The sequence below is a fragment of the Pelodiscus sinensis genome, chromosome 6 (genome assembly GCF_052426305.1).
Source record: "Pelodiscus sinensis isolate ZL-2025 chromosome 6, ASM5242630v1, whole genome shotgun sequence".
In the NCBI taxonomy this organism is placed as follows: Eukaryota; Metazoa; Chordata; order Testudines; family Trionychidae; genus Pelodiscus; species Pelodiscus sinensis.
In genome coordinates, this window is record NC_143057.1 from 40447080 (window position 1) to 40458884 (window position 11805).

Here is an 11805-nt window from a genome sequence, read left to right on the forward strand (position 1 = left end):
CAGCCCAAAACAGCATGGCTGGAGCCTAAAGCAGCCCAGCAGGAAGTGCAGCCAGGACAAGGGGCCGGTGGCAGTAGAGCTGGCAGCCCAGCTGAGGCCAATGGTAGTGGGGGCTAGAGGCAGGGGAACCAGTTGGGGCAATAGAGCCAGCAGCACTGAGGGGTGGCAGGCTCTGGGGCCAGTAACAGGAGACCTCCTCCAGTCTGGCAAATTCACTTTTTCAGGACTGGTCAGGTCCCAAGGGTGCCAAGACCAGGGAGTTCCAACCTGCACTGGATTGGAGGGAATGGGTACAGGAAGCCTACCCTATCCCAAGCCCACCATCACTCCATACATGAGTCAAAGACAATACTGGCATAGAGTTCCTTAGTTATTGGGCTGTGGAGTTACCAGGAGTGCCACACAGCACTACACACATCAAATGTCGTGTCCAGAACTCCTTACATACTCCAGTATCCATATTCACAGGTCAGCAGTTGTCAGACGAAGCACACACTACTCCTTCCAAAGGCAGGTGACGTTTTCAAATCATTTTGATCAGTTATTAAAGCTTTACATACCCAAATCCTCCATCATCAAGATGGCAATTTTGCCCCTAAAAACAAGTAAATTCATTGGAAAGTTGTACATTCTCCAAGTTGTATATTATTTACTATTGCATTTCCTTTTGACTTTAGTGGCGAATATGTTAATCCCGTTCAATGTTTTGAAACCATAAAGGTTAGAAGCAAACAAGACAAGAATGAGAAGCATCAGTCCTCTCTATGGCAAGAAACACATGTGGTTCATTAGAAAGACAGATGTGCAATTCATATTCAAGGGACTTCCCATTGATTAATCTGCCAGTCTTTACAGCATTATTAATGCCAGATGCCAATCATTACTGAATATGCACATCCCTAGGCTATTGGTGCATGGGTCAACAGAATGAGAAAATGAACAATTCTTTGAAAGGGGGAATAGATATTCCATGTTTGCATAATCTAATCTCCCCTTCTCTTCCTCCAGTGGAGACAGACAGAGGCAGATACCCCTTATGCCCAAACAAGAATCCAGATTCAGATGTTCAAACTCCAGGGGAGGGGAAAAGGGCACGAAAGTCACAAAATGCCAACTCCTGTTTTGTTTTTTAAAATGTATTACTGTATGGGGAGGGGGATGAGTGTTGGAGTAAAACCAAAAAAGCAAACATTAAGTTCTCTCTCACACAAATTTCTAGTAGTCATTTTTATAGGCTACAACTATGGTCATTATTGTTCCCCATCCATCTTATAATTTCATCTAAATCGAGCAATAAAAATTTTATAGTGCATCCCTAATTGTGCACCAGACTGGAACTGTTCATACAAATTCCAAGCAATTATCATGCTTTCTGGGAAACTTTGGCAGCAAACACTGGATTAAATGCTTGTAACAGCAAGCCAGATGGGAAACCTAGATAAAGAAAATCTCATGGAACTCAATTCCTTTCCCAAAACTATGGTATTATTTAAATTAACCTGGGATTGGAACACGTTCACAGCATATTCAAGGCAAGGTCATTTAGGTTCAATAATAGTCATAAGTATGCCAAATATTCCCTGCACACACAGAAAAAAAGTTATATATGGTATACAAAATGAACATAGATATAAATAGAAACACTTCCATGCACGAGTTTATAATAAAAATGTATAAGTTAATTAACGACAACTGCTATTAACCGCCTCCTCCCCTCGCCACCCTCCACCCCCAGTAAAAAATCCTGCCAGGAAAATGAAAAGTACTAGAGCAGAGGATTAATTTTTTAACTGTTTAATAAAAGAAAAATCGTCTCATGGACTTTCCTTGCTTCCTATCTCCTAATCATGCGTGATCCTCAATTATTACATTCTATACACCATCAGGAAAACTTTCTGCACAAATTACTGTCCCTGGTCTATAATACAAAGACCACTTTTTTAAGGCCATGATCCAGCAAATAACTTAAGCCCATCTCTATTCATCAGAGTTTGATTTCTATTGATGAAACCATGGAAGCAAGGAGACACACATTTCAGATTACAGTTAAAAGAGAAGCTCAAACTTTCAACTATTAACCAAATAAAACCATTCTCCAAACTACACAGCAGAGCCATTCCAGGTGGACATCAACTGCTGGAGATTCTAGTGATGGGTTCAAGGGCAATATATTTTATGGCTCTAGGCCTTCTGGGACTCTAGCAGGAAGCAATAATTCCAAACCCATTTTTCCCATCCTTACTGTAAATAGAAGAGAGGAGATGAGGGTAGTTCCAGACTGTGCAGGATATGGAGGCATTACCCCCATACAAAGTCATGCTCAGGGTTCCATGCTGAAGTACCCACTTTCTTAACCCACTACTTGCACTGGAAGGCACCACAGAGGATGGCAGTAGCAAACCTGAACATCTGTATCCCGCTGGAGATTCTTGTTGATCGATCCATGGAAATATACTTACAATTTTAATCGGAAGTCACTGTGCTCTTTTTGTGGTAATATACTTACTAATCTCCCATTTCACTGTCTTCCATACCTGGTCAATCTCATCTTTATAGCTCCTCTAATTATTAGAATAAATAGGCTAGTCAGCATGCTCTCAGCCATCTTACTGGCCAAACTTCTTAGGTCATCATTCCATCCTTTTATCCACCCACCCCCATTCAATGGTTGCTTGCTTTATCCTTTCAGGTACAGTGAATTGATGGGCAGAATGTTTGTCCCTCATTTTTATAGTTTCAATCCCTCTCTTGAAAAACATTTCTAGCTTGGTATCAGGAGACAAAACATCTCTGGGGAAGGATGTTCCCTGAACTTGTTTGAACGTCCTTTGTTTCCCCTCCTGCTTGATGACTGAAATGTAAAGTAAGCAGAGCACGCACTCCTTTGTTTGCCAACATCAGTTTGGAACATGTATTAATAACGCCATACCGTGGAAACTTAAAACTTCACATACAATGTTTCCACACACATTTTATTAGGACACCAATGAGTAGCAAATTATGAGTTTTCAAATGATACCTTACAAGACATATATTGGACAAAATTTATTACAATAGCATGTAAAGTGTGAATACAGAAGAGATGCATTCTGTCACAAATGGTTTTCTGGAATATACCTTGAGGCCCTTTAAATATGACCAGCAACAATCTGGTTCAAGCACTGGGGGATCCCACTGCCTATGCACTGAAAACAAAGCCTGCTAATCAACCTGCAATTCTCAATGACATCAGCCATAGGTGCACTATCTCAGCGTAACCGCCAGTTCACAGATGGGTGCCAGTCCATGAACCGCTAGGTGCCAGGCCATGGTGGCCCTGGGGGCTGGGGCTAATGTACACCAACCAATGCCTCCCCTTCTGCCGTGACTGTTGGGAGAGGCATGTCCTGCCCCACCTCTCAGCCAACCAGCAGGGGTGGGGTCTCCTCCTGGATGTGGAAGGGCAGTTCGCTGTGTGGCAGGAGGGCTGCACAGAACCTGGCACAGAAACCTTAGAGCAGCTGCGACTCAGGCAGCAGCACTCAGCTGGTGGCTGGCAGGCAGCACAGGGCTAGGTGAGGGGGACACAACAGGTACCGGGGGTGTCTGTGGGAGGGGGCTCTAAGAGTTGGGGGGCTGGCACTGGGAGGCTCTGGGAATGAAACTAATACTGTGGGGCTCTAGGGGCAGGGCTAGAACTGAGGAGCTCTAAGGTGTGAGGGACTCTAAGAGGCAGGGAGCTGACACTGGGCGGCAGTGGGGCATCTGTGGTGGGGAGCTGGCACTGGGAGCTCTGAGGACAGGAGGCTGGCACTGGGAGGATTGGGTGCAGGGAACTCTGAGGTCAGTTGCTGGCTCTGGGGGGGTAAGTGGAGGAGTGGGAGGCTCTAGGGGTTAGGGTTGGCACTGGGGAGTCCAGGGTTTACCCCAACCCCCAGAGTTGCCGCAAACGGCTGGCTTAAGCTGCAGTAGCCCTCTGCCACATGGCAATTGCCGCAGCTGAAGCCAGCTGTTCACAGAAGCTCTGGGGGCCGGGTCTTTTGGTAGACCAGTAACATTTTATTTGTATATTTGCATATTTATTATTTGAATAATAAATATGCAAATAAACTGTTGCCAGACTGCCAAAAGTTTGTGAATGGGTTTGCCAATCGGGGGTATAAAAAAGGTTGGAAACCACTGCACTAACTATACCACAAATTAAAGTGTGTGAGATTCTGGGAAAGGACATATGTGGGGTAGGCCCTGGTATACCTTGAAATCCATTAACTCTGAAAATCTGCTGTGGAAGTTCAGAACACATCTGGCACAAAAAAGTTTGCCATCAGTGCAAGTGTGGTCAAGATCCAAGATTTTACATGTCTTGGAGCCTCACTGTTTGACTCTCTTTTGTTTTTTGATACATGTTCCTGTCATTGATCCACTTGTAAGCACCACAGTATGGATAACCTAAACTTTAGAGTCTGCTAATCAGGCAATCTGTACCACTACTGTGCAGTCACTCCAGTAGCAAATCTGCTCATTCTAGCACATTAGTATCCCAAATAGTTACCGCCACTAGAATACAGAAAAATCCCAGAAAAGTGATGTGTTTGGTAATGCCTTTTATGTTCCATTCCCACATCTCTGAGCACACAAACGCTGTCCTTGGAAGTATAAGCTGAATCCCAAGCCACTTGCCACTAAATGGACCTGCAACTCAGCATCCAACAAGATAACCCCTGATAGTCTCACAAGAATACGTTCCAAACCTTTAGATCCTCTCTCATCTCCCTACTCATCATAATGAAGTGAGGCCTAGAAGCACCTGTCATGACTTCTGCCAGAAATGCAATGAAGCACAACCAGGAGCCTCCATCCTGCAAGCAAAATGTAGATGGCCTATGATGTCCTGTCATTGGTCTGAGAAAAATTTTCTTGGCTACCATCACAGCAGAAAACACACTAAATTCTTCAAAAGAGGGACAAGAAACACCTACCAGTGTACCTCTAGCATACCAGTAATTAAGGTCCTCTGAAGGGACTCGCAGGTTACTGGTCATAATCTAAAATGTGGACATTTGTTTGTTCCTGCTTGCTCTACAAAAGGAAAGTCAACCAGAAAGCAGGTAACCCTGCAAAGTCCAGATTCCCTGATCACTGCCCATTCTAACATTGAATAAAATTTTTCAAAAGCCGCACAGAAGCTAAAGCATCCTTCATGGCACCTTTTTGTCAAAATAAAATTACCTTTGAATTGAAACCCAACAGGCTGAAGTCAGAGGCATGCGCAGGACACAATCTGAAGAGCAACTCTTGTGAAGATGAAAGCTCCTTTTCCACATTCCCTCAGGAAGAGGACTGGTCCCACTGTCTCTTTACCTTTTAATACTGCAAAAGTGGCGAGGAGTCCTGTGGCACCTTATAGACTAACCGGTGCCACGGGACTCCTCGACACTTTTGCAGTTTCAGACTAACACAGCTCCCCCTCTTTTAATAGTGGAGATGAACGTAGGAGATAGCTGTGTAGAGAGTCTCTGGGTTAAGCTAAAAGGGGTAAAAAACGAGGGTGATATCATGCTAGGAGTCTACTACAGGCCACCTAGCCAGGTGGAAGAGGTGGATGAGGCCTTTTTTAAACAATTAACAAAACTATCCAAAGCCCAAGATTTGGTGGTGATGGGGACTTCAACTATCCAGACATATGTTGGGAAACTAACACAGCGAGGCACAGGCTATCCAATAAGTTTCTGGACTGCATTGGAGACAACTTTCTGTTTCAGAAGGTTGAAAAAGCTACCAGAGGAGAAGCTGTTCTGGATTTGGTTTTAACAAATAGGGAGGAACTAGTTGAGAACTTGAAAGTGGAAGACAGTATAGGGGACAGTGATCACGAAATAATAGAGTTCATGATCTTAAGGAAAGGTAGAAGGGAGACCAGCACAATTGAGGTAATGGATTTCAGGAAGGCAGATTTTGATAAGCTCAGAGAACTTGTAGGTAAGGTCCCATGGGAAGCAAGACTGAAGGGAAAAACAACTGAGGAGAGTTGGAAGTATTTCAAAGGGACGTTGTTAAGGGCCCAAAAGCAAACAATTCCGCTGTGTAGGAAAGATAGAAAATATGGGAAAAGACCAGCTTGGCTTAACAAGGAGATCTTGCATGATCTCAAAATAAAAAAGGAGTCATATAAAAAATGGAAACTAGGACAACTAACAAAGGATGAATATAGGCAAGCAACACGGGAATGCAGGGACAAGATTAGAAAGGCAAAGGCACAAAATGAGATCAAACTAGCTACAGGCATAAAGGGAAACAAGAAGACCTTTTATAAATACATTAAAAGCAAGAGGAAGACCAAGGACAGGGTAGGCCCACTGCTTAGTGAGGAGGGAGAAGCAGTAACAGGGAACTTGGAAATGGCGGAGATGCTCAATGACTTCTTTGTTTCGGTCTTCACCGAGAAGTCTGGAGGTGTGCCTAACGTAGTGAATACAAGCAGAGAAAGGGTAAGTTTAGAAGATAGGATACACAAAGAACAAGTTAAAAATCACTTAGGAAAGTTAGATGTCAGCAAGTCACCAGGTCCTGATGAAATGCATCCCAGGATACTCAAGGAGCTGATAGAGGAGGTATCTGAGCCTTTAGCTATGATCTTTGAAAAATCATGGAAGACAGGGGAGATTCCAGAAGACTGGAAAAGGGCAAATATTGTGCCCATCTATAAAAAGGGGAATAAGAACAACCCAGGAAACTACAGACCGGTCAGTTTAACGTCTGTCCCAGGGAAGATAATGGAGCAGGTAATTAAGGAAATCATATGCAAACACTTGGAAGGTAATAAAGTGATAGGGAATAGCCAGCATGGGTTTGTGAAGAACAAGTCATGCCAAACTAATCTGATAGCTTTCTTTGATAAGATAACGAGCCTTGTGGATAAGGGAGAAGCGGAGGATGTCATATACCTAGACTTTAGTAAGGCATTTGATACGGTCTCGCATGATATTCTTATTGATAAACTAGGCAAATATAACTTAGATAGGGCCACGATAAGGTGGGTGCATAAGTGGCTGGATAACCGTAGTCAGAGTGTTGTTGTTAACGGTTCTAAATCCTGCTGGAAAGGGATAACAAGTGGAGTTCCTCAAGGGTCTGTTTTGGGACCCGTACTGTTCAATATCTTCATCAATGATGTAGATATTGGGATAGAGAGTACGCATATTAAGTTTGCAGATGATACCAAACTGGGTGGGGTTGCGACTTCTTTGGAGGATAGGGACATAATTCAAAATGACCTTAGCAAGTTAGAGAAATGGTCAGAGGTAAACAGGATGAGGTTTAATAAAGAGAAATGCAAAGTGCTCCACTTAGGAAGGAACAATCAGTTCCATACATACAAGATGGGAAGCGACTGTCTAGGAAGGAGCATGGCGGAAAGGGATCTAGGGGTCATAGTGGACCACAAGTTGAATATGAGTCAACAGTGTGATGCTGTTGCAAAAAAAGCAAATATGATTCTAGGTTGTATCAACAGGTGTGTTGTAAGCAAAACTCGTGAAGTCATTCTGCCGCTCTACTCTGCACTAGTTAGGCCTCAGCTGGAGTACTGTGTCCAGTTCTGGGCACCACATTTCAAGAAAGATGTGGAGAAATTGGAAAGGGTACAGAGAAGAGCGACAAGAATGATTAAAGGTTTAGAGAACATGACCTATGAAGCCAGGCTTCATGAACTGGGCTTGTTTAGTTTGGAAAAAAGAAGATTAAGGGGGGACATGATAGCGGTTTTCAAATATCTAAAAGGGTGTCACAAGGAGGAAGGCGAAAATTTGTTCCTCTTGGTTACTGAGGACAGGACAAGGAGTAATGGGCTTAAAGTGCAGCAGGGGAGGTTTAGATTGGACATTAGGAAAAAATTCCTAACTGTCAGGGTGGTCAAATATTGGAATAAATTGCCAAGGGAGGTGGTGGAATCTCCCTCTCTGGAGATATTTAAGAACAGGTTAGATAGACATGTGTCAGGGATGGTGTAGACGGAGCTCGATCCTGCCTTGAGGGCGGGGGGCTGGACTCGATGACCTCTCGAGGTCCCTTCCAGTCCTATTATTCTATGATTCTATGATACTCCCCTAGAACCTCCATTCCACTAAGTATTTAAGCATATGCTTACGTCCGTCCCCAGTGCTTAATCCATGTCACGGCTGAGCCTCAGCACCTCTAGGTTGGCAGTCCATAGCCCTGGCACCTCTGGACTTGCCACATCAATTGTGAATGTAAAAAAATTGCTTGAGCTCCAGCATCTCTAGCACTGTCCATCCCTATTCAGCAAAGAATGTGCCTATGCATAAAAAGCCAATGGGACTGAAATATTTGGTTGACTAGGGCTGGACAGAAGCACCTGTTTAAAGTCAAGCATATCCTAAATGCTTTGCTAAATCATGCCTCCAGAAGAATCTAGGAAACCAGGAATTTGATGCAACTGTAAGAGCTACTGTAGACCTTTAAGAGGTCAAAAAGTTAGAGAGAAGACCTCACCTAGCTTTGTACAGAAAGCTACATTACTAGTGACAGGTAGAAGTCTGAAAGTCCAAACTGCAATCGCCACAAACTTTAAAAAGAAATATCCTTACTACACTGTCTTTCATGAGGATAACAGGGAAAATTACAATTAAAGAACATATTTGAGTGTATCTTTGAACTATACCTAGTGGTTGCAAATGCTAATGACGACCTCGGAAATTTCAGATAGCGGGCAAGCTGTCAGCAGAAATGTCTTTCTACCTTTGGCTTTTCATTTTAGGATTACACAGATTCAAAAGGCAGCTCACGCTCACTATACCCAGCTAAAAGGGTGGAATGAATTTGTTATCTGCAGAGCAGGATAGATAATAAATATCAGAATAACTTGGACATATTCATGTACATTGAAAAACATAGTGTCAAATTCTGCCCTGATAAGCACTAAACAATCTAATTGAACTTGGTGCTGGTTTATGTCAGCCAGAATGTAGCTACTAGTTAACAGAGATGTGTGAATTTCTCATTAAAATGTCACCATTTCACTGTACACAATTTCAACAATCATTTATGCAAAATGTAACTAAATGGCTATTTTTGAACTGACAACTTTCCAATTTAGAACTTTTCATTTTCTAGCCACCTTTTCCTTAAGAACATGCCCTGTTAATACCTTAGTCTGAGTTCAGTTACAATCATTAAATAAAAAAAACATTTATAAACCGAATTAGATGACCTTAAATGCTGAAGAAACCCCTATTTTGGCACCTCCAAGTGCCCTTTTCTTCTTTTGCACAGCATGATGCTTAACATCCCCTCTTTCTTTCCATCCCCACCAAACATGCATTTCATCCTTCAGAGAATCTGATTTTTTCAGTGCTGAATAAAAGTGTCAAGGGAAAAAATAAAGCAAAGGCCACTTTTGTGATCCAACATTCTTGGCATATGCTAATCCTGCATGACCCACACCAGCAAATGAGAGTTTCCTTACCAATTCTTTGTGAGGAACAAACTAGTGCATCTATCAGGTAGAGGAGTGAGTCCATCTGCCACAGTGGAAACAAGTTATTTTAATAGTGCTAATGTTGAACATTCAGAAGGTTTGGCTCAAGTTCAACATGGGAGGGGGGGAGAAAGGACAATTACTTTATTGCTCTGTTTTACTTGTATGCAAAGGAAGTTGTTTCAGTATGAACAATTTATTTTTAATTTCAAATGACTAACTAAATATTTGAAGTCTGGTTTGATAGCATTTGTTTGTGTTTGCACAGGCAGTCATCTCATCAGGAAAAGCATATGCAATTTTTATCAAATTCAGTGCCACATATCGTTACTGCCATTGAGTTGCTATATCACTATTCTAATACTGCTATTTTAGATCTATCACTGCTATTACCCTAGTGCCTAAACCTAGTAAGTATTCTCCATATTAATGAATAAGATACTGATTTTTTCCTGGTGTCCTGTTATGTTCTCCTCTTTAGTACAATCAAATGGGAAATTTTACAAGTGCATTTATGTCATCGACTTTCCCACTGACTTATAAATACAAGATCTAATGTTGATTGGCGTGGGATACAGGCACAAATGTTCCCTCTCTATGCCTACAGCTAATGTTCTGATACTCTATTTCAGAACCAAAAAATTCTTAGAAGCAAAAAATAAAGTGATACATTTTGCCCAGCCCACACTGTTACTTGGTTTATAGATATATGCAAAGAGGTATTTCACAGCCAGAAGAACTTGGCATATTTTAGTCTTTCATATTAGGTCTTATATGACGTTTATTTCAGGTACAGTGACAATAAAGAACCATTTCCTCTTTGACTAACCTTCACACAATGATCTCAGCAAGATTAGAGAACAAGGTGTTCTCTGGCATTAGTTACCTTAATCCCTGTCTGACTCTCTCAATCCAGATTGATCTGACATTGAAACTACCACAGGAGATATCCAAAGAGAGTTTGCCTTTCAGCATCTGGCCCAGCCTCACTAAATTAGACTTGCTCTCTGGGTGTCAGCCCAGGCCAACCTACCTGATCTGGGCATGGCATTCCCTCTGTCCCTGCAATGCAGTGCTGCTCTCAAGTTTAGTCTTCCGCTCCCAGAGTTCTTTCATGGATATCCCAGAAGATTTCTTCAGCTGCTGCATTTCTTTCCTGTTGGAAAGCCAGTATTGATCTTCCCTTCTTTCAATGCTTTTTTTTTTTTTTTTTTTTGCGCCAGCTTTGAAATGTAAAGTAATTGTGTATAAGAGCCTGAGCTACAGAGACCACTTCTCCCTATTGGACCTGCTTGTCTGCAGCACTTAACTAACTGCCCCAGAAGTGACGCTCCCTAAAGCTAGAGCAAGGGTGTTCTGAGCCTTGCCTTTGGTAATCAAGCTACCATCTGGCCACATTCCGGAAGTGATGTAAAATGTACTTTTGCTCTTAATGACAAGAATTTTATCATCATCATGTAACTCAGTGGAGTTATAGATGCCTGGGTTTAATTTTGGGAAACTTTATTGGTTGCATGCTAAGCATTGTAAAGTGAAGCAAATATCAGAGTCACGTTCTGTATAAACACTCTTAGTCAATTAAAAGTATAACACTACCACAATAAATTTATACAAGGTTGGAAAATGCTATATGTAGCTCCTAGACTAGAATAAAAACACTTAAGTACTTAAGGCGCTGCTCTTTTTACTGTGTCATGAGCATGTTGTTGATACATGACTTTTCCAAAGGCCACAGGGCAAAGGGCCATATCATTTTAAGTTGCAGAATTAGACTTTCAAGCGAGCTACAGATAAAGTTGCTGATTTACGAAAGCTTTTATCAGTCTCATGATGGATTTTACAGAAGTGGAACACTATATGACCCATGTGATTTGTTTTCATTTTCAAAGGTGGAAAGGCTTTAAATGTAAAAATGGAACTTTTTCTTCTCGTGCCAAATGTAAACAATTTAACATCCATTTCCCATCCAGAGACTTTACCAGTTCAAAAGACTTTATATGAATCTTATCTGTATTATATTTCCTGCTGATTGGCAGCGCTTCACGCTTCAGTTTAAAAGCCAAAAATGTGTTGGCTCTGAGTAGCAACAGGAAACGAATAACAAAGAATACTGGGAAATAAACGTAATGAGTAGTTATGAAGTGCTGAAAACTATACTTATTGTTCCTCATTTCTTTAGGGTTTGGGTGCTGCCATATTGAGTTATGTCTGGAAAGTATTTTATAGAAAAAGCATAACAAAAGCTTTAGACTATTTTGTCAACAAGAAAACAGTTTACATTATCTTCAAAGCTTTCATCTATTCCTGATTTGACTGGTTCCATACTCCTT

At 41.8% G+C, this 11805-nt stretch overlaps 1 long non-coding RNA gene across 1 annotated transcript in view; it reads right to left on the reverse strand.

Annotated features, from left to right (window-relative positions):
* Window positions 1-10850, reverse strand: part of LOC106732011 (uncharacterized) — a 72595-nt gene extending 61745 nt beyond the window's left edge. Inside the window, exon 1 of the long non-coding RNA XR_012904713.2 lies at window positions 10509-10850. This is a non-coding gene — a long non-coding RNA (uncharacterized LOC106732011). The remainder of the gene's footprint in view (window positions 1-10508) is intronic.
* Between the last annotated feature and the right edge of the window lie 955 nt (window positions 10851-11805).